This window comes from Pongo pygmaeus, chromosome 16 (assembly GCF_028885625.2).
Source record: "Pongo pygmaeus isolate AG05252 chromosome 16, NHGRI_mPonPyg2-v2.0_pri, whole genome shotgun sequence".
In the NCBI taxonomy this organism is placed as follows: Eukaryota; Metazoa; Chordata; class Mammalia; order Primates; family Hominidae; genus Pongo; species Pongo pygmaeus.
In genome coordinates this window covers 103,246,128-103,274,003 of record NC_072389.2, presented here as the reverse complement: position 1 = coordinate 103,274,003, position 27,876 = coordinate 103,246,128, and the positions used below count along the sequence as shown (strand labels likewise).

Here is a 27,876-nt window from a genome sequence, read left to right as displayed (position 1 = left end):
TGTGGCATTCCTTTAGCTTTCATTTCCTAGTGCTGAGTGTTTTGCACATAGTAGACACTCAATAAATATTTTTGGTATGTTAAATGAGAAATTTGGACTAAACATCTGTACTTGACATGCTCTTTGGGTTGGAAATCACAGGAGCATTCCAAAGCAAATAGGGTGTTAAAGGGGCATTGACTTTTGAGAAACCTCAGGTATTACAGAACCCAAGGGCAAGGATTAACTGCTCCAGTGAAGGTGACTCCCAATGACTGAGCACTGAGGAGTAAAGTCTCCTTCCTCAATCTCTTTAAGGGTATGTGCTCCCTTGTCTCTTGTCTCTGCTTCTCTTTGCCTACTGGCACCACTCTTCTCTACCCCTAAAGGCCAAAATTTGAAACTGCCCTGGTTTATATGTGTTCTAGCCCAGTCCTAGCCTTACATAACATTCTAATTCAGGCACTTATTAGACATTACTTGTAGTTCTGAGTCTCTAACCCAAAGTCTCAATTGAGAGAGACAAATTACCCCAACCTGGGTAAGTATCCATCCCTGGCCCTGAATGAGCTGGATCAGATAGTTAAAAATGGAGTCAGTGGCCCTTCCTATGGGGAGGGGTAAGAAAGAAAGGACAGTACTTATACAAGGTCAATTGTGGTCTACTTTCAAAACAACCAACGGCTAACCCTCATCCCAATTCTCCAATTTATTGTAGAAACTTCATAGGGTCCATGATCAGAAAGTCATGCCTATCATTATGGTTAATGATGTGCTTTCCTTGGGTCCGTTTAGCATTTTATGAAGAGTTGATCCATGAGGTTCCTTCCCAGTTGTAATATCTGGTGAAGCTAATTCTCCAGGATTACAGAGCACAAATTCCAAGGGACAAAACTGACTGGCAGAAGGCAGAGAAACATCCAATCAGATTCATTCTTAATAATTCAATTTAAAAAATGACCAAAATAATGCAGTCCTAAGCAAATTTGGCTTATTAGTGTTGTTGTTAATTAGTAACAACATGATAAGGACCTCGTTTAAAATGTGATTATATTTTGATGGTTCTCCTGTAAACATCTTTTACTGCGACTTGCACCCATAAGACAAAGAAAGACACCTCTTACTTAGGTACTGTGCTTTCACTTAGAAACAAACAAAACAGTCTTCTAAAGCATGCATTATGGTTTGAATAAATTCACACGTTGATGTGTTAACCCCCATTATTTCAGACTGTACCTTCCTTGGGAATAAAGCCATTGCAGACATAACTAGGTAAGATGAGGTCGTTCTGGAGTAGGATGGGCCACGAGACCAATATGACTGATGTTCTCATAAAAGGGGGAGCTTTAGACACAGCTACACACAGGGACAATGCCACTTGAAGATAACAGCAGAGATTTGTAGATATTTCTACAAGCCAAGGAATGCCAAAGATTTTCAGTAAACCACCTGAAGCTAAGTGAGAGGCATGGAATACGTTTCTTTTCACAGTCCTGACAGAACCAATCCTGCTGACGCTTTGATTTTGGACTTTCAACCTCCAGAACTGAGACCATCAATTTCTGTTATGCAAGCAGCTCAGTTTGTGGTACTTTGCTATGGCAACCCTAGGATATGAATACACACAATAAAATGAAAGAGTCTATAAGCTTGAAAATTGTACAAATATTAGAAAATACAGGAAATTCCAAGATGGTCACTAACTCTTCCAGAAATAGAAGTACATTTTTGAGATTAGCATTCAAAGTGTTCGGTTCACATTGTAGTCTAGGGTTTGGAAACTCTCTGCTCCTGAGAATATTTTTTGGAATCTTTTTTATTCCAAGAAAGATCACCCTCATTACATTTTAATCAACTATAGGTCTCATGTAATTACCAGTCCTGGAAATCTTCTAAATTAAGACCATGCATGTTTTCCTACCTCATTTTCCTTTTTTATAAATCAAAGATGTAATGGACAAATATCTCCTAGAATTCATGTGAAGACTGAGTGAGAAAAAGCATGTGAATTGCTTAGTAGCCCAGTGCCTAGGACAGATTAAATGCATGATAAAATTTATCTATTTTTCTTAAAGTTAGAAAATATTTACACTTCTCAATTTGTATTTTGATACCCATAGCTGGTATGATTACCTATCTTTTTCTGTTGGTTGAGGCCCATCTTTCCAAATGGATCATATTTAAAGTAAACCTGTAATATAAACAGATCACTTTTGGAAAAGGGGATCATAATTTTACAGTCTATGTTTCTTCCCCATTCTCCTCAAAATCTAGTGTAGCGCTGAGCACACAGCATATGCTAAGATAATGAACAAATATGTGATGTATGAAGAGACAGATGAATTTTTCCAAGTACAATTGGAAATTGAAATGAAAAATAACACCATTTGTAATAATAAAAACCTATGAAATACTTAGATATAAATCTGACAAAAGATTTGCAAAACCTATAAAATGAAAACTTTAAAAACCCAGCTGAGACAAAGTATCAAAGGCATAAAGAAATGAAGGGACACATTGTGATTATCGTTGAAGGACTCAATATTGTTAAAATGCCAATTTATCCCAGTCATTTACAAATTTAACACAATCGCATGCAACATCTCATGGGATTTTCATAGGCCTTGAAAAGATGGTTCTAAAATTTACATAGAACTTCAAAGGATTAAGAAGAGCCAAAACAATTTGAAGAAGAACAAAGTTGGAGAATTAACACTACCTGACTTTAAAATCTATAAAGCTATGGTCATCAAGACAATGTGGTACTGATACAAAGATATAAAAATAAGTCAGTGGAACAGAATAGAGTCCAGAAATTTTCCACTAAATATATAGGCAAACAAATGATTTTCAGCAAAGGTGCAAAAACATTTGAGTATAGAAATAATAGTCTTTTTAAAATAAGTGGTACTAGAACATTTGGAAATCTATAAGCAAAATAAAATCCTAAGCATACCTTACAGTATATATAAAAACTCAAGCTGTATAAAAGAGCTAAAGAACAACCTAACGCCACAAAATTTCTAAAATAAAATATTGTATGAATCTTTGTGACCAGGAGTTAGGCAAATATTTCATAGCTGTGACAGCAAAAGCATAATTTAGGAAAACATAAATTGATAAATTGGACTTTGCCAAAATTCAAAGTTTCTGTTCTTCAAAATACATCATTAAGAGATTGAAAAGATAAGCTACAGACTGTAAGAAAGTGATCTCAAATTATGTAACTCATAAAGGACTTGTATGCAGGATATATCAAGAAGTCTCAAAATTCAGCAAGAAAAAAATGCAATAAAACGATGGACACAAAGTTTGAACATACATCTCACCAAAGTAGATGTAGCCAATCAGCACATAAAAAGAGGCCCACCACCATTAGTCATCAGGGAAATGCAAATTAAACCCATGAAGAGATACTACTATTAAATGACTGAAATTACATCTATTAATTAATTAATTACATAATTAATTAAATGACGTCTATTGAAATGACTGAAATTAAACAAAAAACTGACTATACTAAGTCTTAGAGAGGTGTGGAGAAACTGGAATTCTTATTCATTGCTGGTGAGAATGTAACATGCTGTTCGAACTTTGAAACGTGCGTCAGCCCTTTTTGAAAAAGTAAAACACATACCTACCACACGATTCAACCATTTCCACCTTAGGTATTATCCAAGAGTAATGAAAGCATATGCCCATCCAAAGACTTGTACATAGATGTTCAGAGCAGCATCATTTGTAACAGTCAATAACTGGAAATAACTCAAATATGCATTAACTTGTGAATGGGTAAACAAATTATGATATATCCGAACAATAGACTATTACTAAATAATAGAATCAATGAACTATTAATAAATGCAATGACATGGATGAATTACAAAATTTTTTTTCTGAGTGAAAGGAACTAGACAAAAGTGCATATTGTATCATTTAATATATATAAAATTTTAGAAAATGCAAACTAATCTATAGTGGCAGAATACAGAGCAGTGGTTGCTCAGCGATGGTAGGGGAGGGCAGGCAGGAGGGAGGGACTTAACAAAGGTTGGAGAGGGAACAGATGTGTTCATTGTGTTGATTGTGAATGATCATTTCACAGGTGTAAACATATGTCAAAACTTCTAAAATGATATACTTTAAATAAGTGTGCTTTGTTGTATGTCAATTTTGTTCCTCAATAAACTGGTTAAAATGCCCCAAACAGTAACAATAAAACAAATAAAAAGAAACAGAAATAAGGGAGCCGGGCCCACTGAAAAATATTCTCCATATACTTACATTTCCTTTACATAAAGTTCTTGAATAGACAAAACTTATCCAAAGTGAGAGTAGCCAGAATATTGGGTCCTTTAGGGGAAGATGACGGGGAAAATGTAGGTGGGGAACTTCTCAGGGGAGGATGTTCTGTATTGTGATCTTTGTAGTGTTATGTATGAAAAAATTGAAAAGATGTTTAAATGATAAAAAAAAACCTCACCTTTTAGAAACATTAAGATACAATACAATGGGATGGAACACATAAAACTTGACTTCCCAAATTATTTTGTTTAAAACATTGATGCTTCCTGTTCGTTCCCAAGTCCCTTGGAGATTTTTATACAATTAGCATTTTCAAGGCTCTGAAGATTTTGCAGTATAGGGACTTGCTTAACTTTGTTTTAAACCAATGTTTTCAAGACTTATTGGACCGCTGAAACATTTTTTTTTTTATTTAACACTTTTAAACATCTGATGGAACAAGTGTTCCAAAGGGATATATTTTAGGAAACGCTAAACAAGCCAATTAAAAATATACCATTTAGAATCTATGGAGGTTTAAAGAGGTTAATTGTTTTTGTCAGAGCTCACACTGCTTGCAAAGGGTAGAGGGAGGATTGGAAACACAGAGCCATTGGACTGGAAGGCCATTCTGTATTCCTCCCATCCTTTCCTGCTCCAGGCCTCAGTTTTCTCATCTATAGACTGAGGAGATGAGAACATACAAAGCATGAGATAGCAATTGCTGCCGCCACTTTGTTCAACTGTGCTTTGGGGAAGCTTAATGAAACATTCTGAGCTTCAGTTTCCCTCCTGTAAAATGAGAAGAATAATACCCCAACTGCTTTTCTTCTTTTCATTTTGTAACTTAAAAAATAGCCAGGTAAATTAAGATGCTTTTAAAGGTTGCCCAGATCCACCCCCTACCATACCTTGATGCTTGACTTCTGTGTGTCAGAGTCATTTCTGTGTCAACAGTTATTCTTCTGCTTTGGGTTTCTGTCAATAAGTACCTTCAGGCTTGGCACACACAGAGAATCATTAAATGTCCCACCTCACCCAACCAGATTTACAAAAAGCATATGTTAATTTGAATATTTGATGTATTTATCAACAAAGAGAATAGGCATCACATGCATAATGTGCCTATGATCATGCTACTAATGAGTTTCTATAAAAACATCATTTCATTTAATCTTAATAAAACACTCAGAAGAAAGTATTATTATGTCGATTTGCACGTTAGAAAAATACATTCCAGAGTATTCAATCGGCTACCTAAACTTTGGTGTTATCAAGAGGTGAAACCACAGGATAAATCGGGTCTGTCTTCCTCCTGATTCTCTCTCTTTCTCCCTAGATCACTGCTGGTTTGAGCACATTGGTGTGGTTTAAAAGGGGCTCATGAACCAGGCGTCTCTCCAGGGCTTATTGCTGTTTTTATTTTTTATCTTACAGAGATAAACAGAACTCATCTATGGTGCGTCTCTGAAGCCTTGTCATTCGGGATTTGGAAAATTCAGTGTTTTTCATTCTACCTACTTGCCATTATAGAGTTCTTGAGCTCTTTCCAAATATCTCTTTGAGAAAAACAAAAACAATGTCAAGTTTGATATGGAAGTGGAATAACAGAAAGTGCAGAAATCTGCCCCCCAAATAAACAAGCCATATAGTTTTTTTCCTTTAGCATTATGGAAGAGGACTGTGTTAGTCCCTTTTCATGCTGTGAATAAAGACGTACCTGAGAGTGGGCAATTCACAAAAGAAAGAGTTTTAATAGACTTTCAGTTCCACGTGACTGGGGAGGCCTCACAATCATGGTGGAAGGCAAGAAAGAGCAAGTCACATCTTACATGGATGGTGGCAGGCAAAGAGAGAGTTTGTGCAGGGAAACTCCTTCTTATAAAACTATCAGGTCTCATGAGACTTATTCACTATCATGAGAACAGTATGGGAAAGACCTGCCCCCAAGATTCAATTACCTCCCACCAGATCCCTCCCCCAACACATGGGAATTAAAGATGAGATTTGGGTGGGGACACGGCCAAACCATATGAAGGACATTATCGAAACATGGCCTTCCAAATTATCAGGAAATAAATGTGTGTCCATAACAAACTAATTCATAATGCAAAACACACGTGTAATGATGAAGCAAAACATAACACGTACATTAGCTTAACTATGTGAATAACCAGATGTCATCTACTGGAATATTTTCTAAGTAATGCTCTGCAAATGCCAATTTTTTGTACAAATTAGCCAGTAATATTTACTAGTCATTTATTTATAAACAAACTCCTAGTTTTGAGTGTCTACCATATATCATATCCTGTGGTAGGTGGATGTGGAAGATAAAGTCATTCTTGATTCCTTTCCTATATAACATAATATTTTAAAGGAAAATTTAAAAACTGCAGGGTTATTCAATAAATCAACTAAGTTGAGGAATAATAAGTATTACTTAAAATAATAAAATATGAATAAATACAAGCAGTCATGACTCAAACCTCTGTTCCATCTGATCCTTTGGAACCTATCTCATCCAATGCCATTCTCTCCTATGTGTGCTCCAGTGATATTGGTATCACATCACTCCTTATCCAGTTTTAATTTTCTTTGAATTATTAATATGTTATATAGTTTTAAATATTTTTACTTTTTATTTCTATAGTTTTTTTCTTTTATTTTTATTATTAGTGTCATGTACAGCTAGCAACCATGGGCAGAAAGGATAGGCTTACTAAAGGCAGCTGTGAGAATTCCTTGACCTAAGCATTTATTCTCCTAATATTTACTGAAAACTGGCTAGCTGCAGGCACCAGGTTAGGGGCTGGATTAAGGAGATGAGCTCTCTAGTTGGGTAACTCTGAGGCTGATTAGCAAAGATCAGTCATGCCCATCAGCTCTCTTCAAGAGAACACCAGGTATACTGATGAAATACTCCTATTTTTAAATATTATGAACCATCCAGTCCTATGAGTCATGCCTTTTTTGAAGCATTGCACTTGGCATAGACTGCATAGTACTAATAGTTTGCATGTTGGTAGAATATATAATTATCTCATTTGATTTTATTCAAGTTGTAACTTTCCACAGCATGCTGCTACAAAGGTGTCTCCTTCTTCCATCCTTTTCCCCTTCTTCTTTTTTTCCTCCTTCCATTCCTTCTCCTTTCCTTTTTTTCATCGTTTCTTCATTTCCTTCATCATTGTCTAGGCTACAGATGATAGGCAAGTAGCTTACAATCTACGGTGGGACACAGACAAACATTAACAACACTGATGTAGTGAATTCCATCATTCCAGAATTACAAGGAGTTATGAAAATCTGAGATAAAGGTAAGGGGTAGGAGAAGGTCACTCTAATTAAATTTCCATTCTTGAGATCTGATGGGCTCGTTTTTATAAAAGCATTATCGGCAATGATGGGATGGCTACCATATTTTTATGTTCACTAGTCCATGGATTTCAACAAGAAGCAAATTTTTCAAGGGGACAATGGTAGTTAGTAATAGAACATATCTGACACATGTTATATAGTTTCCCAGGCAGAAGCACCTGGTCCATAGGCTGGATTATGCTAAGCCACCTATTAATTTGAAGTCTGAGTCCTTTTATGAAGAGCATGATCAGGATGCAACATGCTAAAGCTGAAGGATGTCTTGTTGAAGAGAAACAAGTTATTCTGCTGTTAGCATTGATTGCTAATTGACTAAGAGACTAAGTGCAAACCTACACAATCCCTTCAATGAAGAAAACGACAGACTAATGGCTGCAAAATATTTGCTTTCATCTTGTTTTATGAGATATTTCTTAGGAAGGAGTATTCTGTCTAGGAGAAATGAATCCTTTATCTTAAAGTGATGCTTATGCAAATAATCTAGACATGAGAAATACAAAATAGCATTTCTTATAAATCTGGAAAGAGCTAAGAATTCTTCACCGTGGAACTATACTGATCATTAGGTTCACATCAAGCAATGAATCTAATTAACTGTTTCAAAATAAATAAATGTTATTATGGCCATGAAGCAAATTTCTAATGTATTTTTGAAACTCAGAAATCTGTTTTGACAATGCCATATAGAGCTGAAGAAAAATAATCATTGGCTCCCTCAGGTGCAGTGGGCTCAGCAGTGGGCCAAGTCTATGAAGGCCGGCCCTTATCTTCATCACGTAATCTTGATCTGAGTGAGAAGAAAGAAGCAAATAGCCCAAACATTTATGGAATGAGAGAAGCATACAAGTTAATGTTCTCTTCACTCGTCAGGTGAGTGAAAGGACGTAGGTTTTCTCTCATGCCCTGGAATCCAATGCATGAGTTATAAAAGATCAAACAAAAAAGAATAGATGCCACCAGGAATCTTTTTGGAGGGAACGTTATTTTTTACAAGGCGGGTAGGGGAGAAACCTAAGTGCCCATCAATAAAGGAATGGTTAAATACATTATGGTAAAGAGACAGAGTGAAATGCATCTAAAGAATGAGATATTTTCATTATTATTGATGTGGGAAGGTGTTCAATATAATTAAAAGAGAATGAATATGGCAAAATTCTCTGTTATAAAGAAAAAATATATACACACAAGTATCTATATGTATATATGTTTCTATACATTTGTGTGTATATTTGTGTGTATATGTATAGAGAGATATCTATAAATAAGAACACTTAGGGAGCAACAAGCCTATTGGGCTGGAAGCAGAGGGTGAGGCTGGCTCTGGTGAACAGGAATTGCACTTATAGTTTCTTTGTGTATGTATATTTATGTATATTAGTGTGTGTATTTGTGTAGTTTGTGTGGTGTGGGTGTGTATGTGTGTGTGTGTGTGTGTGTGTGTGTGTCTGTGTGTGTTTCCAGAAGGCCATTAGGATCAATAACTCTTTGGTTAATTTTATGACTAAATAATATTAAATTTGGGTGTCTTGATCCAAAACATAAGTGAAAATTAACTGCTATGAACTCTAAACCTATTTTAGATTTAAGGGAAATTATAATCATTCTCCTGATAATGAGTAGCAACATAAGACCCACAAATGTTTTGAATTAACTCTGATGACAGCATAGGATTTCTTCTGGCTGTTTCTCTCTTGTTAAATCATGTCTGAGGTATCCCTTATACCAAGCTATTCTCAAACATTTGCAATTTTAAATCAGCTTAGACATACCAATGTGAAACCAACTTAGAAATGAAGTCTGTATTCATTTCTCTTTAGTTAGAAGACAGATAAAGTCCCAGATAATATGTGTTAGCCAGGTGTAATCGAGATCATAATATTTTATCTTTCTCATTCTTTGTACCTGTGGTAAACCTGGCCCTGGTTAGCTTTCCCCATCTTGTAGGACTTCTAACAGTATTTCAATAAAATCAATATGTGATACTGATTTGCTCCTTGATCCCTGAACAGTGGTACATTTTTAACCACGTTTCACTCCAGGCCATCCTGTAATTTCACCACTTGACTCCATGTCTAACTCTAGCTCTCCCTGTCTTCTTTGTCCATCTTCCAGGTAATGTGATTGGTACTACCACTGATGTATGGAACCCACAGTAGACAATGTCATGTTGGATTCTCAAGGCAAAGTGGAACTGGGTTTACAGCTGTGGTGATTTTTAAGGGTCAACCTAGCAGAGCTGGAAATATGATTTCCAGAATTGCCTTCCTGTTATGGTTTGAGTGAAGGTTGCCTGCAGAGGAATTTGTGAATGACTGAGCAGGTGAAGTAAAACAGTTGTCCTAAGTTTCAGAGAGCTGGAGTAGGGCTCCCAGCCTCATCCAGCCAGCTGGGGCATATTGTCACTGACCCACTGGCTCTTCTTGCTGGGAAGGGCAGCCATTTGAGCCCCCTCTCCTCCAGCTCCTGCTGTCTCTTCAAGTCTTAGGCCAAGTCCTGTTCACATATGTGGCCTAGGGTGTCACTCCTTCTTCAGATCACCCGTGCCATCAAACTTGCAGGCAGTGAGAGACAGAAACAGTACCAATTTGTGCTCACAGGCTCCCATTTGTCTCTGCGGGTTCCAGTATGTCCTCATGGATTTCAACTTGTCCTTGCAGTCACCACTTTATGTCCAGCTTTTCTTCCCAGCCACAAGTCCTGCTGACCTACAGTGACTGGAGCCTCACCACATCCCAAAATTACATAAGATCCAGCCCATCATAATCCCCACAGTCTGTGTCACTCTTAGTGGAACTACTTCCCTGACTGAATCCCAAATAACACAAGAGCAAAAACGTTTCTCCATTGTTTCGTATATCGGCTAGGTCTGAGGGACGGGACGGGAGCCCCTGGGGCTGGCGCTCACTCACTCTGTTCTTCATTTAACGTATTCACACCATGTGTATGAGCATTCAGCTTGGCAGGTGGAGCAGTTCAGCATTACTTGCTGGAAATAATTCAGAGCACTTATAACCAGGCTTTGGAACCCAAGCCAAGTGTTCTCGAGCACATCCGTATGGGAAACAAAAGTTTTGTTTTGTCCCCATCATTCCCTCACCCACTTCGGGTGGGGAAATATTTGAAAAACGGAAGTGCATATAATATTCTGCTTGTGCTACCAAAGTTCTAATGGTGTTTACCTGAAATGTTTCTATCATTCCCAAACTTTCAGGGTTTCAGCTGGTGATTGGCGAGGAACAGATTGCACTTTCCTGAACTGAAATCTAATGAATGCCACAAAGTGAAAATAAACTGGAGACACTTGAAAAAAGAAAAAGAAAAGAAAACTCACTTCAAGAAACCGAAGCTTTCCTGCCCCCCTTCTTTTCCCCTTGCTTGCAGCCAGCTAAGCTCCCCACACATTCTGATCGTCTCCCTGCACAGTGTCTGTGGTGGTGACAACTGATTCATGTGTTCATTTGCATATCCCCCGGTGCCAGCAGCAGAATACAGAACGGGCCTCCTGTGCCGGCAGCCAACACAGCACTGGCAAATCAGGGAGCTGTCAGAAACAGCTGTCCATTAACGGAGTTTGTGGAAACAACCAGGAGCTGTTTGAAAATGCTAGGTGGTAGGATTTAATTGGAGTAGCAACTGTTCAAAATTAAGATTAAAAGGACCAGTCAGTCAATGTGGATTTCGTGACACCTTAAAAATAACGTTTCAGGTTTGATTAATGCTGCATGAAGTTTGCACATTTCTCTCCTTTGCTGATAGGGCCCGTGTGCTGATAGTTGATTCAGTGAATATATCTAGCAGTGATAGCTCATGGGCTCCAAAGGTCAGATATCTTATTCTCTATGCTGAAACCCTTGTTGCTTTAAGAAAACAGGATTTTAATAGGAATCACATGCAGATTGACTACAGGGAGCCAAGCCGTAGTGGAAGAAGCAAAGTTGGCGGTTTTGGAGACGGACGTCTATTTATCCATACTGTGAGTGTGTCTCAGCTCTGAGCAGCCCACCCTATCCCCTAAGCCCTCCTGGCCAGATACAGGAATTTACAGAATACGTTCGCTTCCCAGCAGTGAGTTGAGAAGGAAAAGAGTTTTCATGGGCGGTTTAATCCTTGGCTTCTCTCCTGAACATGCCGAAAAGGGTGTCAGATGTTGCCAACATTGAAGCGAAGCGGGGAGTGGGTGTATGGGGTCACTGAAATACGAGGATCAGTAATGGTTTCCTAAAAAGACTTTTTATCCTTCTGAAAAATCTCAACTTTAGCATTCGTTAAGGTCAGAAAACAATTCTAGCATGCCAGACACAGCTACTTGTAATTTGAAACAGAGTTTGTAACCCCAAACACCACATTTTAACGATTTTTAATTTATGATTGAACTCTAGGTACTCAAGTCAACATTCTCAGTTCCACATTCATGATTCCTATTGTGGTCATTTAGTTTAATTCTTTAACTTTTATTCTTAAATAGATTGTCATGCTACTTCTTATAAACATCCATTTTAAAATTGAAAAGAACATTGAATGCGATTGAGAATGACAGCACATTTAGAGTACATTTAGATGTAATTGGGGGAAGGGGGTAAACTTGTTTTTCTAAGAAAACATCAGAGCAGATATACAGTAGGGTCAGGGCAGTGAGTGCAAGGCGACAGTTCCAGATAGGTAGTGCACGACAGCCAGGAGAGGAAGTGACAGCTGGTGGCTTTAGTAAACAGATTTCAGTTTAGGATTTTCTGAACATTTTAATATGCTTCCCCACTGTATCTTTTGTTCCTAATTCAATAACAAAGCCGTTTCTTATTTGTTGCCTTGAAGTATCAGATTGGTTAGAAAACAGATATAGAAAAAAAGAAAGTCATTTGGTATTAAAACAAAACATTCCTAAATGTCTGATGCAATGTTATAGTAAAATGGGGGAGGTGAAGGGAAGGGAAGTTCTCCAAAAGAAGAGAGCCTGGTGGGAATGCTTGCAAATGGAAATACATAGCATTTCATTCCTTGGAGGCTTTTTGCTTAAATTATGATCTCCTCCCAAACAATGTGTATCTCCCAACTTCTACCCAACTGATCAAGAGGCCCAGCTGACTGGTAGGGTCTTTAAAGAGAAAATAAAAGCTGTAAAGAATGAAACTGACTGAGTAACACTGAAGGCATTAGTCTTATTAACAGCCAAGCTCATTTCAAAGATGCTGGACATTGAAAGAGATGGTTGTCCTTGAGTCCTGCTGTCCGTGTGGCATACACTGCCTGTCTCAATGAAAAACACCAATTTGTGTTTGTTGTGAATATCTGTGAATACTGTCTTATGGCAGCTAGTTTTTAATTGTTGTCAGCCTCAAGGGAAAATGTGATTGAGTCCTCTATGCTGCAATAAGGCAAGAGGAGCTGTTCTTTGAGTGAAAATGTTCCCATTCAGCTATAGGGAACAAGAGAAATGCTTCAGAATTCAGCGTTTCCCTTGCTATTTTTAGTTAAATTAGGCTCACAATCATGAGACAGCACTGCTGCATTGGCCCATGATATGACCAAAGTAAGCTGCTAACATTTCTGCGGCTTACAGAGATTCTAAGGGAAGTAGTTGGAAAATACTAGTTTTAAGTAAAAAGATAAATGAAATCGAGGAAGAATTAAACATAACATGATGGAAGCTATCCTTTCATTTCACTAAATTCTATCGAGGGCATCATGGAAAGAATTCATGTTTCAATAGCCTCCTGGTCTCAATTTTCAATTTTCTCAATTCTAGTTTGAACATTCAGGAAGAATGCAGATTATGCCAATAGATTTATAAAATGTATGGTTAAGACTTACTCATGCTAGCTCAATTAAAGAGTGGCATATAGTAAAAAATACTGTGAGGATTTTAAGAAAACAACAATGAAGCAAGTGGAATCAAGACAGGTTCATGGTCTCTCTTAGGACTTTTCCTCTCTTTTCTTTTCTGAGCAACTCGGCCATCTCTTTATGTCCCTCATAAAGCTGGGCCTTGAGTGTGACTCGGCTTATTTCTGTAGCAGGTCACCAAAAATCTGTTTGTCTTTCCACACAGGCAGCCCTACTAATTCCCAGGCTTGCCTTGCTATGAAGGGTGGTCCCATGATGTGTTTTGGTCAATGGTATCTGAAAAGAACTAGCAGCTTCAGAGCCCAGGTTTGTAAAAAGTGGAACCCTCATGTTAGTGGATGGCCAAGCCACAAAGGCCTTCGGGGATAGTATAGCCACAAACGGGAAGGATCCTGGGTCCCTGAGCCACTGATGGAGGAAAGCTACCCATGGACTAGAAGCATCTAATTAGACTGCCACACAAGTGACCATAAACTTGTCTTTGAGGCGTTAAAAGTTTTCATCAGTTAGTTATTGCATCCTGTCCAAAGTGAGCTTTTGCACATGATCCTGAACTTTATAACCCAGTTTCTTTCTGCCACCTGCCATTATTCCTCCAACCCATCTATTCCCCAACCCCACTGATGTAATTGACGAGCTCATAGTTTTATTTTAGGCCTGGCAGGCAATAGGTTTCCAACCAGCCGATGCGTCAGCTGCAGTTGCTTGTTCACACTTGACCTAACCAGCTCTGGTCATTGTGTCTAGTCACAGCTGTGGGCCTCACCTGTCAGAGGATAATATACGTACCACAGGGTGGGAGAGTGAATCCTGGGTGGAGTTGCAGTAGAAACAGTGGGGAGCACTGCATGTCCCTGCTGTTATGAGCTTCCAGCAGAAACCAGACTTTCACAGCTCTAATGTGTAAGGCTTTGTGAAGTCAAAGATATCACTGCAAGCTTATAGGAATGTGTCTAACTTCTTAAGGTGGATTCTGAGTTAAACCTCCATGTGCCAAAATTGTAAATGGACCGCTACTGCTGTCATCCTCAAATTCCTTCTCATTCCCAATAATAAGTTTCCTTCTCGTTCCAAATGAAGGTGTTATTTTGTCATATATTCACACAAGGAATGTGATCTTTGTCCTTCAGAAGTTTCCAATGTAGGAGGGGCTGTCAGGAGCCAATATCACAATACTAGGTTTTGTAGGTATAAAGTTGGATGACATAAAGTATGATTTCTGTTCATAATTCATGCATATGACAGGCATCCACAGGGCATGTGCACCTTGCAATCTGCACAAAATGTCATGGAATCCCATGGGTAATGTGCACATATTCAGAGCTATAACTGGTCCATATATCTATAGAGTTTTAGCTCTGGTTGATACATATATATGTATATATATATGAGTATGTATATATATGAATGTTCATGTAATGACATCAAACAATTTTTATCTAGTTTGCCCAAAGTACATACTACACTTCCTGGAGAAAGGTAGAAATGTTGGAATAGCTTGGATAGCCCTAATCAGTAGAATTTTAAAACTGAGAAAGTTTTCTTCTTAGCAGTAGAGACAAATGAAAGCAAGAGCACTTTCCTCTGTGCTGACTCTGCATTGCCTAACAACTCAACAGAGCATTATGAAAACAATTTATTTTGTAACACAACTGCAAAGGAATTTTATAAGTTTTTTTTTTTTTTTTGAGACTCGGTTGCGTCATGCTGCCCAGGCTGGAGTTGCTATTCACAGGCACGATCATGGTGCACTACAGACTCAGACACCTGGCTCAAGCAATCCTCTAGCCTCAGCTTCCCAAGTAGCTTGGACTACATGCAGGTGCCACCTGGCTTAAGCGTATATTTTTGGGATTGAATATGAACATTTTAAGATCACCTGTGTACAGACATTATGTGATTCTTTCAAAAGAGTATTTAGCTAAGTAACTTTTTGTTTCTATTGAGGAGGTATTCTCGTTTATATTATCGGTAAATCTTTTTTGTATGACTTTATGACACATCTTCAGTGATTTTACACTGTGTCACTTAAACTATTTCTCCAATATTACCATATTTAGACAATGGAGTTTTTTGGGTTTTTTTTGTTTGTTTGTTTGTTCGTTTTTTGAGACGCAGTCTCACTCTGTCACCCAGGCTGGAGTGCAGTGGTGTGATCTTGGCTCACTGCAACCTCCGACTCCTGCCTTCAAGCAATTCTCGTGCCTCAGCCTCCTGAGTAGCTGGGATTACAGGTGCACACCACCACGCCTGGCTATTTTTTTTTTTTTTTTTTGTATTTTAGTAAAGACAGGGTTTCACCAAGTTTGTCAGGCTAGTCTTGAAATCCTGACCTGGTGATCCGCCTACCTCGGCCTCCCAAAGTGCTGGGATTACAGGAATGAGTCATTGCGCCCAGGGTTGGAGGCTTTTCTTTAAAACAAAGGTAATGGCTACAGAAGAGAATGATACCTTTAGTATAGGGGACTAGGCAATAGGGTGTACCTGTAAAACACCATGTGACCTATTGTCTAAATTCATGCTTGGGCTGAGTCTTTTAAAAAATTGTCTCTGTTTTGCTTAATTTTATACAAATAATTTGAACCACAGAAAAACAGGAAAAGGAAGAAGAAAAGAAAATTCAAAGGAGTGATGTAGTGTAGTGTTTTAGAGCTCTGCCTCAGGAATCAGAAAGGAAAAGAGCCAATAATGACTAGAGCTGTAATCAAGACTTTGGATAACATCGTGGACCTCCCCTCTGAGCTTCAGTTTACTCCTTGTTATAATGTGAATACCATGTTTTCTTGGGAGAAATGAATAAGTTACTCCATGCAAAGTGCTGCAGATGGCACCTGGCACATAAGAGTGATCAGCCCATCTAGTTTTTCTCTTAGGATAAGCATTACCATCGTCATTGTCGTCACAATTTCCCACATCCCAGCCCTCTAAGACATTGAGGTTTCTTTCTTTCCCATGCTTTATATTATGCCTATTTGTCTTCCATATTTGGATCAGACTGTGTATCTGCAGCCCTAAAAGTTGATATTACTATGTTTTAAAATAAATGTTTTTCAGTTCTTTTTAAAGAAAATATAATACTGTGCAGCTGTAGTACTTTGTTGTCACTTATTTGTCACATTAATCTTTTGTTTGCTAGCATTGACAAATTATGTTCTGATAGGTAATCATTACCTAACGGTAAATGCCATACTACAGGGTGACCTCATACAAAAAGTGTCATCCTTATTCTCTAATATCTGAATTAGAAAAAGATGCACTGTATTTTCACAGAGCCAATATTTATAGTCTCCCAGCAAATGATTTCCAAATTTGTATAGTCCTGCCTCCACTTTTCCAGTGTTTGTCATTACATATGCACATGATACATACACACATGTCCTTTGCTCTAGCACAGTTATAATAATGCACAAATACGCAACTTTCTTTAAACGAGCCAGATAATCTATGTTTATTACTAGAGAAATTCTTGTGACTAAGCAGAGCCTCCAGATTTGAAAATCAATACACAAATGAACGCCATCTACACCTGGAACTGTGTGGGTCACGTTGCCTAGCCTGGCAGCAGAAATCTTAGCTAGAGCTGATACGCAGTAAATAGAAATGTAAATTTCAAAACAAGGAGAGGCAGGCCAGAGAGAAAGGGGCTGTCTTCTAAATGGGAGGCTACAGCAGGTCACCTCGCCCACTCCTCTGTGTGTGTGCGGCGTGACTCTCATTCAGTCCGGTAAGATTCTCAAACAAAGTCCAGTGTCCTAAAAATATTTGGAACTATTACAAAGCATAAATTATAAATGTGTCAGGAAAATGGGAAAAGGTGTCTTGGGCCTACTTAAAGCACAAAATGATCTCAACCATTATTCAACAATGATATGAACATCTTTTATTTCATTTCTCCTTAACCGTTCCTTCTGTTTGCTATCATTTCCTGCTCAGCACCATGTCAATAATTACTAAATTAGCAGGACGCCTGTACAATTTCAGCTCAAGTGTTATTACTGACAAGTCAAACAATGGGGCTGATGGAAAAGATGGGACTCCATCTCCTTATTTAAATGGACCGTGTTCAGAAGGAAAGATTGAAGCCCCCTTTTTCTTCAAAAGAAGGAGGGAGGGAATGGTTTACATTTTGTGCAGCTCAAGGACACAGAGTCAGAGGAAATGCCTTTTTAACAGAAACCTCTTTTCATTTCCAGGGGACAAAAATGAAGGTTATTGAAAAGAATCATGCTTGGTGGAAGAAGTAATTACATTTTTTTTCAAATCTCAGAGGAATAATGCTTTTATATTTCCTGCAATGACCCGATTTGCACTACGATATGCTCCCTTAAATGTAAGTATGTGGACGCCCTCGCCCTGTATTGTTTTTCACTGGTAAAGATGCCCTGTCGTACCTCTGATTAATTTCTGTACTGGTCTCCCAATACACAAAAGCAACTGCACCATGGTTGTCCGTTTTCACAATGATGAGTAAAAAATGGCAGACTTGGCCAGTTGTCTCCCCAAAAAAAGTCAGAGAGTCAAGTAGCTGCAGCTATAAATCATCTTCTCAAATTGTGTGACTCAGGGCCACTGACCTGTCTTGAGCGGGAAGGAAGTGGCCTGAGTGCTCCAAAGGAAAGCTGGGGCTCTAGCTTCAGCAGCCAGGTGCTGGTTAATTGGACTGGAAGAAAGGGTTTCTTACACCTAGTCCTTGTTCTCCAGCCTTACTATATATGCATCTATCTCTAGAACTCTGCTATCCACAGCTACACAGGAACAAACTTCAGAAATATCTTTTCTCTACAATAAGAAGTAGTATTTCAAAAACTGTATTAAATATTTGTTAAAATGTGTGTATCTAGCAACATGACTGCTAAGAAAGACTCCAAAATAGTGTTTAATACCTCTGAACCATTCATTGATTATTTTTATTAAAATGCTTAAAGCACCTTCTGGAAATTGATTTGTGTTTGATATAGATAGGAACTCACTGTGCATAAAACTAAGCTTAGTTTTGAAATGTCAAACAAACATTCTATGACCTTTGGCTTGCAGTGAGGTAAACATTTATTTGGGAAATACATATGTGTGATTGCTTCTCACTATTTTGGCTAAGATCAAGTGTAGGAAATATATGTATGTCGCCTGTTCCAGTGTACTTACAAACAAATTCTTGATTTTTGGAAAAAAAATGATCACGCATTATGTCATTTAGCATGTTGTAAGGCCCTAATCTTAACTCTTTTCAACCTCCAAAAAAGATCGGTGTTTAAACAATGTTAATGAGGAAAATAAATGAAGATGTTAATGAGGTTTCTACCTTTCTTAAGGAAATGTTTAGATTTTTTATTTCTTAGTACTCATTTTCTCATGCTAGCTATGGAAATAATGATGAGGATAATTTGGGGTGATTTGTTTTGAGAGCTGACAGGGAGGTAGGGTTTCTATCACCTGCAGAAACTCAAAGGGAAGTGCACACGCACGCTAGGCTACCAGATATTCAACAAACACTTCCACTGTATGACTAAGAAAAGAGAATTTGCTTCTGTTTCACTAACATGGACTTCTAGACACTTTACGTAAATAATCATAAAGTTGATGTTTAGTGGTTAATGGACATTTATGGCCTCTGAGAAGGCCTGTGCCACCAGATAACTCATGCTCAAGAACACGACTGTAGATTTGAGTAATCTTAGTAATGAATCATTAGGTATAAAGAGACACTTAATATTGCTCTCTATTCTTTCTTTATTTTACTTTAAGTTCTGGGATACATGTGCAGAATGTGCAGGTTTGTTACACAGGTATACACGTGCCATGGTGGTTTGCTGCACCCATCAACCTGTCATCTAGGTTTTAAGACCTCATGCATTAGATATTTGTCCTAATGTTCTCCCTCCCCTGGCCCCCCACCCCTGGACAGATCCCAGTATATTTTGTTCCTCTTGCTGTGTCCGTGTGTTCTCATTGTTCAACTCCCACTTATGAGTAAGAACATGTGGTGTTTGGTTTTCTGTTCTTGTGTTAGTTTGCTGAGAATGATGGCTTCCAGCTTCACCCATGTCCCTGCAAAGGACATGAATTTATTTTTTATGGCTGCATAATATTCCATAGTATTTATATGCCACATTTTCTTTAGCCATTCTATCATTGATGGGTATTTGGGTTGGTTCCATCTCTTTGCTATTGTAAATAGTGCTGCAATAAACATACGTATGCATGTGTCTTTATAGTAGAATGATTTATAATCCTTTGGGTATATAACAGTAATGAGATTGCTGGGTGAAATGGTATTTCTGGTTCTAGATCCTTGAGGAATTGCCTCACTGTCTTCCACAATGGCCGAACTAATTTACACCTCCACCAACCATGTAAAATGTTCCTATTTCTCCACAGCCTTGCCAGCAGCTGTTGTTTTCTGACTTTTTAATAATTGCCATTCTGACTGGTGTGAGATGATATCTCATTGTGGTTTTGATTTGCATTTCTCTAATGACCGGTGATGATGAGTTTCTTTTCATATGTTTGTTGTCTGCATAGGTGTCTTCTTTTGAGAAGTGCCTGTTCTTCTTCACTCACTTTTTGATTTTTTTTTTCTTGTAAATTTGTTTAACTTCCTTGTATATTCTGGATATTAGCTCTTTGTCAGATGGGTAGATTACAAAAAATTTCTCCCATTCTGTAGGTGGCCTGTTCACTCTGATGCTAGTTTCTTTTACTTTGCAGAAGCTCTTTAGTTTAATTAGATCCCATTGGTCAATTTTGACTTTTGTTGCAATTTCCTTTGGTGTTTTAGTCATGAAGTCTTTGCCCATGCCTGTGTCCTGAATGGTATTGCCTAGGTTTTCTTCTAGGGTTTTTATGGTTTTGAGTTTTACATTTAAGTCTTTAATTCATCTTGAGTTAATTTTTGTATAAGGTGTATAAGGAAGGGGTCCAGTTCCAGTTTTCTGCATATGGCTAGCCAGTTTTCCCAGCACTATTTATTAAATAGGGAATCCTTTCCCCATTGCTTGTTTTTGTCAGTTTTGTCGAAGATCAGTGTTGGAAATGTATTGGCAATGTCTAAGCTCTGACTAGTGATTGAGGAGATTCATAAGAAAATGGAAGAAGGAAAAAGAAAAGAAAAAAGATACAATTAAAATAAAAATATTTATAACATTTGAATGTCGTGATTTTACCTGGATTTGTTCATGGGTCTCTTACTCTGTCAACTGATTTTTCTTCTCACTGAATTGACTGGATTCTGATTGCGTTTGACTCCTTCAGCATATGTTTTATTGTACAGGATATGTGGAAACATTTTTTGAACCATTGGTTATTTGAGTTTATTATTTATCCCAATAGGGTTTATTTCTTTGTTTACCATTAACATTTTTTGCAAGATATTTCTGAATTTTGAGGCACTGACTAGTAATTCGGGTATATTTTTAGATGATAATCTTAATAGAAAAATCATAGATAGATATATATAATAGGTATTTCAGTAGTCTACTAACGGGGATTGTGGTGTTGTGAAAAATATGTTAGCCGACTCTTCAAAATCACATTTTGCAGGGAGTGTAGAAGATGATGTTGATTCCCCTGACACTAAGGGCTGGTAGTTTTCTCAGTAGGGCCTAACATCATGCTTCTGAGTGGGGCTCTCTGTTTTCTGGAGTTCCACAGACTCACACTTCCACTCGTCACAGTAGAGCGAAAGGACCTTTTCAATTAGAGGTTCCTATTAAAGAGTAGTTTAATTAGATATATTAATTTGGAAGTTCCTAGCATGCACATGTCCAAAATAAAGGATTAATCTGCTAAGAAAAGGACAAGTTTCCTAGGATTATTTTATGTAAAGCCTGATATTTCACTCAGTGTGGTCAGATTGCCTGGAGTCAATGTGTAGCTCTGCCATATCAGAGCTAGGGGACCTTGGGCAAGCTTCTTAACATCTTCCCCCTTTGTAATGTGAGGAAGACCGTTCAGTAATATTCACTGCCTCATAAGATGATGGTGAGAGTTGAATGGATTAGTTAGATTTGAATGACAGAGCTCAGAACCATGCCTAACACAGAGTATATGCCTCCTTGCTAAAGGGGAGCTATTGTCATCACCACTATCATTGTTATTATCATTATGGCAAAATTATTCTGAAGTCTGTCCTGGTTATGTCATTTTTTCAAATTTATGAACATGGACTTTCTAAATCAAAATGGAATTGTCCTTTGTCAGTTGCAGTCTCCATTAGGCAAATAAACATTTCTATCAACAGAAACCATAGAAAATGGTCCAGTGTCAGGTACTGACACAACCGATTTATTTACCATCCATTCACTTAACAGATATTTATCAACTTTACATAATGCCTTTGGTAATCAGATATTTACCAACTTGCATTACATGCAAGACAGCATATAAAAATGAAGGTGTCCCAGGTATGCGGTTGATAGTGTAGCTGGAGAGAAGATAAGAGACGTGATTACACACATGCATGCATATTCATGTGTGTATTTTTATAGAGGAATTATAGAGAAAATTTTTGAAAATTTTGAAAAACAAAAACATGGGACATTAAAAAAATTAATTTGTGGAACACATTTATCAAGCACCTAGGTGATTCCAGTAATGGAGCCTAGTCTTATGAGGTAAAATATGTCTTGGATGATAGTTAACACCCCATAATCCTAGAGGGGCTAAAGAAGAGGCTAATGACTGATGTATATACTCAAGAGGGAATAATGCCCATAATTCAAAGAATTATTATATAGTGTTTAAACCTAATTTACAAAATGTATGTTAAGGTAACATAGGTATGTGATTAAATTATATTGTACAGAAAGGTTTGCAAGTCAAAGAGTTTCACATTTCTTTTGGTTCTAGCAGTGCCAAAGGCCCCTTTCATGTAACAGCTGCTGTTAAAGGGTAGTTCAAATGCACAACAGCTCTTGAAAGTTCCTATCGGTCCATCTGTCTAAAATGAAGCAGCCCTGGTTCATCCCTGATCCTGTCCCCAAAAGGCAGCCCTTTTTCTTGCCATTTACCATGTTAATTCTTTCAGAGGTCATGGCTATATATTTAAATTATATTTTTAGTGACTATTTACTGACAGGCTGTGTTTGGGCCGTATTTATTGATTGATTACCTGTTATATTTTCCCTATTTACTATCTTCTTGACTCCCTAATTTGTAACTCATACCTTTCCCTTGCCATGCTCCTTCACCTCCGAGAATCTATACTCTTATTTTTACTTTAACATTGCCAAGGTTGATAAGCTTTCCATTCTCCATGGCATCCAATTAACCATATGTAAATTATGGTTTTCTCATTATCCCTTGTGTTCTTAAATCTCACAGTTAATATCTTAGGTGTGATCCTGTCCTATTTATTTTTCTAAGAATTTGCGGGTCCTTTCAATTATTTTTCTGAGAATTTGTGGACCTTTTCAAGTATAAGTTTCATTATTAGTTCATTTACTCATCCAACTGATATTTATGGAGTTCTATTATGTAACAGGCCCTATTTTAGACACTTGAAATTTGTCACAGAATGAAAACAGAAAGAATCCCTGCCCTGGGAGAGTTTACATTCTATTTGGGTGAAGACAAACAATAAATAATGAATATAATAAATAAACACATTTATAGAGTAACTGTTAGTAGGATGCCTGGGAAGGAAGGAGAAGTTGCAATATTTAATCAGTTGGTTGAAATAGCTTTGTTAAGAAGATAATATTTGAGGTAAGACTTGAAGAAAGCAAAAGAATTAACACAACAACAATAATTTGAAGGAGGAGCATTTCAGGAGGAGGAAACAGAAAATTCTCCAAAGAGAGTGCATGGCTGATATGTGGTTGGCGAGGCTGCAAGGGCTTGAGACCTGAGGGGAGCAGAAGGAAAATACATGGTCAGGGAGGTAAAAGACAGGGCAGAGATCTATTTTAAGATCCAAGAATTTTACTCTGAGTGAAATAAGGGGATATTTGAGGGTTTTGGAAAGAGGAGTAATATGAACTGGTTTGTATTTTTAAAAAATCATTTTGAATATTTATTGATAACGGGCTGCAGAGGAGAGCAAAGGTACAAACATGGATGTTGTACCTTAGGATGTTGTTGTGGTAACCCAGGTGAGCAATCATCATGGTTGAGGTCGATGTGGTGAGAATGTATATCCACATATACTTTCTGTATATCTTTATACACAAAACACCCAGAATTTGCTGAGGAATTGGATGTGGAATATGAGAAAAAAGATCTTAAGGAAACTTTTGACCTAAGCAACAGGATGAATAGTGTTGCAATACTCTGATACCAGGTCTGGGTGTTAGACATTATAGATAGACATTATAGTGGGGTGGCAAGTAGGGTAGGGATAACAACACAAGGTGTAACAACACAAGTAATCGACATATAAGAGAGTATTTAAAACACTGAACCAGAATGAGACAACCAAGGGAGTGAGAATGAACAGAAAAGCAAATCAAAAAAATAATAATGCAAATTGGGCCTCCAAGTAGATGAAGTCTGAGAAATGTCTACTGAATCTAGCAATATGACAGTCGTTGGTGAACTTGTTGAGAGCAGTTCTTCTGGAGACGTGCAGTGAAAAGCCTGGTTGGAGAGTCTTCAAAGAGAGTAGCAAGAGATTAATTGAAGGCAATGCATAGAGACAACTGTTATAAGCGCTTTTACTGTCAAGAGAAGCAAATAAGTGAAGCCAATATTGGAGGAAGAAGTGAAGACGAGGACATAAGTGTATGTTTGTGTGTGTGTGATCTTTCAAATGAGAGAAATAACAGATTCTATATGATGTGAAAAAATCCAATAGAGAGCAAAAATTTGGAATGGGACAGAGGGGAGAATTGCTGGGGGGATGTTCTTAAGTAGGCAAGAGGGGATGGTATCTAGAGTGCTAGTGCAGGGATTGTCTTGGGTGAGAGTAACAAGCCAAGTGTGAGAGCACGGAGGCTGACACTGATAGATGGTGCATGTCATAGTGGAAGACAGAAATTATCTTCTGATTGCTTCAGTTTTCCTGGTGAAACACAAAGCAAGGTACTAAAGAGTGAAGAGGGAGGGAGAAAAGGTATTTGGGTGAGAAAAAAGAGAAGGTCCAAAATTGGTGTTTATTTTATTTTATTTTTTATTATACTTTAAGTTTTAGGATACATGTGCACAACGTGCAGGTTTTTTACATATGTATACATGTGCCATGTTGGTGTGCTGCACCCATTACCTCGTCATTTACATTAGGTATATCTCCTAATGCTGTCCCTGCCCCCTCCCCCCACCCCACAACAGGCCCTGGTGTGTGATGTTCCCCTTCCTGTGTCTATGTGTTCTCATTGTTCAATTCCCACCTATGAGTGAGAACATGAGGTGTTTGGTTTTTTGTCCTTGCCATAGTTTGCTGAGAATGATGGTTTCCAGCTTCATCCATGTCCCTACAGAGGACATGAACTCATCATTTTTTATGGCTGTGTAGTATTCCATAGTGTATATGTGCCACATTATCTTAATCCAGTCTATCATTGTTGGACATTTGGGTTGGTTCTAAGTCTTTGCTATTGTGAATAGTGCCAAGAACAGTGCTGCTCCAAGTGTGTGTACAAACTGGACTCCAGGTCAACAGTCTCTGATTAAATAATTAGTAGCCAATGAAAATAACTATTCACAAAGTTTTACAGTAAGTTCATATTGCCTCAATGTCCAAGCTAATGATTCATATCAGTAATTGTGGTTACGTGCCTATTTTGTATATGAGTACATTCATTTGATGGCACAGCTGCAATGCAAGGTAAATATTATTTTTTATTTTTTGAGGCAGGGTCTCGCTCTGTTGCCCAGGCTGAAGTGGAATGGTACCATCTCGGCTCACTCCAGCCTCCACCCACCTGGTTCAAACGATTCTTGTGCCTCAGCCTCTCTAGTAGCTGGGACTATAGGCATGCGCCACCATGCGCAGCTAAGTTTTGTATTTTTAGTAGAAATGTGGTTTCATCATGTTGGCTGGGCTGGTCTCAAACTCTGACCTCAAGTGATCCACCCTCCTTGGCCTCCCAAACTGCTGGGACTACAGGCATGAGCCACCATGCCCAGGTGGAAAACATTATTAAGGTGTTACCTAAATTAAGGTACTCGAACCAGAAAATAAATCAATAAACTGCTTCCTTCACTGAGAATGTTTTGATATGAAAAACAATGTCAGCTGAACTAAACAGTGACTTAGTAACTTGGTAAAAATTGCGAATTACACAAAGCCTAGTGTATTGCATTTGAAAGTGTTTTCATTTTATGGGATAATATGGAAATTGATCATGAACAATGATTTTTTTGCTGAGGTATTGATTTTGCAGTGAAAAATCTTTGTTTCAAAAGTCTAAACTGGAAGATTGATTATTAGTGTTTCTGTAAGAGAAGTCACCAGTTTGGACCCAACTTTTTAAAAGATGCTAATTGGACAACCAGACCTGCTTGTTTCTCTCATGTCTTTGGTATTTTAAATTAATAATAATGTTCCCATGCAAATAGAAGGTAAAATTGAAGGGCAAAAGCAAATATTAGAAGCTTGTAAGAACAGAGTTTCTACAGATTGTTTTAACATATTTCATAATTTAACAACGATTTTTAATAAAAAGTTGATGGTCTTGATCTCGCACATTTATAAAAGGTCATAATAGTACAAACTACAAGTTGGTGGACAGTTTAAAATTTTTACTTTCTATCAAAAGTTGAATGACACATAGGAAATTTATGGATACAGGATTCATCTTTTCAATGAAAAGACAGATTTATGTAGGACATTAGAAGATTGGAACTTGCTACCAATGAAGAATTAAAAATAAAATTTTATAATATACCACTATTTGCTTCAGTATGAATAAAAGAAAACAAAAGAATTTTCTGAGCTTGCTTTAAAATCTCCTCTTCTAGTCTCATAACATACTGTAAGATTGCTTTCTCTCCTATGAATATTGTTAAAAAAAAAACTTGGAAACAATTTAGGTATACATTATCAACCACAGGTAGGGTTGCCACAATTCAATATAGATTACATGAGTTAACAAGCAAAAGCAAGCAAATTTTTCACAATTACGATTTACACATTGACATATATGAGTATTGGTTCAAAGTATACTTATAAGCATTCAATATGGGGATTAGCTATTTCCTTTAGTTTTTTCTTAATTTTTGATTGCAGAACAACAGAAAATTATGAGTACAATAAAGATTTTCTCTGTATATTGTCTGTACTTATATTTTCAATGACCAAAGCCATTCAAATTCTTTTGTTTTCCATTATTTTATCCTGAGTATAGTAACTAAAGTATGATTTTATATCTGCCAAATCTAACAATAAACTTGAACTCCATTTGTAGCTCCCATTTTTCATTTATTTTTAATTACGTTTTACACAAATATCAATCTGAGATAAATTGGGGGAGAAGCTACTACTTTACTATAAAATATTTACGAAACAGTGCCATCAGTAGTGAGTAATTTAAGGTTCTCAAGCCAAGGAGTCACATAGTTAGAAATATACTTGAACAGTACACGAGAAGATGGATTGATGGGTGTCCATAAAATCATGTAATAGCAACCGAATGAGTTAGTAGTAAAGGCCAGCTAGCCTAGAATTATAAATCAGAAATAATACTAAGGAAATGTTTGCAATGACATTGTGGTAAAGGGAAGGGAATCTAAGGTCTTGGATGCTAAGAAGACTTCAAGGCAATGAGAGGAGGAGAGACTATCATGAGATTTTGAATATTTTCAGCTGGAAGTTTTGTTGTTGCAATGAATGACTAGAGGAGGATTAGATTAGTAAAGAGAAAAAGACTCCATCATACAATATTCACTCAACAAATATTTGAGTACCTATGGAATACTAGACACAGTTCTAGAAACCAGGGGGACAACAGTGCACCAAAAACTTCAAAGTCCTTGCCCTCATAGAGCTTATATTCTAGCTGCAGAAAGATAGACAATAAATAGTAATTAAATAAGTTGCTAAATGTAGAATACAGCAGATAGTGATCAGTGCAAAGTTAAAAAGCCAAGTATAGTAAGAGAGATTAGCAGTGTTGACACAGGGACTGGAGTGATTATTAATGTTTTAGAGGGTGATCAAGGAAGCCCTCACCAAGCTTTTTCTTGGGCAGAGACTGGGAGAAAGTGAGAGAATGAGTAGCGAAGCTATTTGAGGGAAGAATGCAAAATACCTGAGGCAGAAGTTAGTTGGGAGTGGGGAGGGATAGCATTAGGAGATATACCTAATGTAAATGGCGAGTTAATGGGTGCAGCACACCAACATGGCACATGTATACATATGTAACAAACCTGCACGTTGTGCACATGTACCCTAGAACTTAAAGTATAATTAAAAAAAATGTAAAAAAAAAGAAAAATAGAAAAATAGCCAGGAATCTA

The 27,876-nt window shown here is 37.5% G+C and overlaps 1 long non-coding RNA gene across 1 annotated transcript in view; it reads left to right on the top strand.

The window, feature by feature from the left end:
• Window positions 1–11,564: 11,564 nt before the first annotated feature.
• Window positions 11,565–27,876, top strand: part of LOC129014494 (uncharacterized) — a 120,970-nt gene continuing 104,658 nt past the window's right edge. The window contains exons 1-2 of the long non-coding RNA XR_008494235.2: window positions 11,565–11,617; window positions 17,679–17,815. This is a non-coding gene — a long non-coding RNA (uncharacterized LOC129014494). The remainder of the gene's footprint in view (window positions 11,618–17,678; window positions 17,816–27,876) is intronic.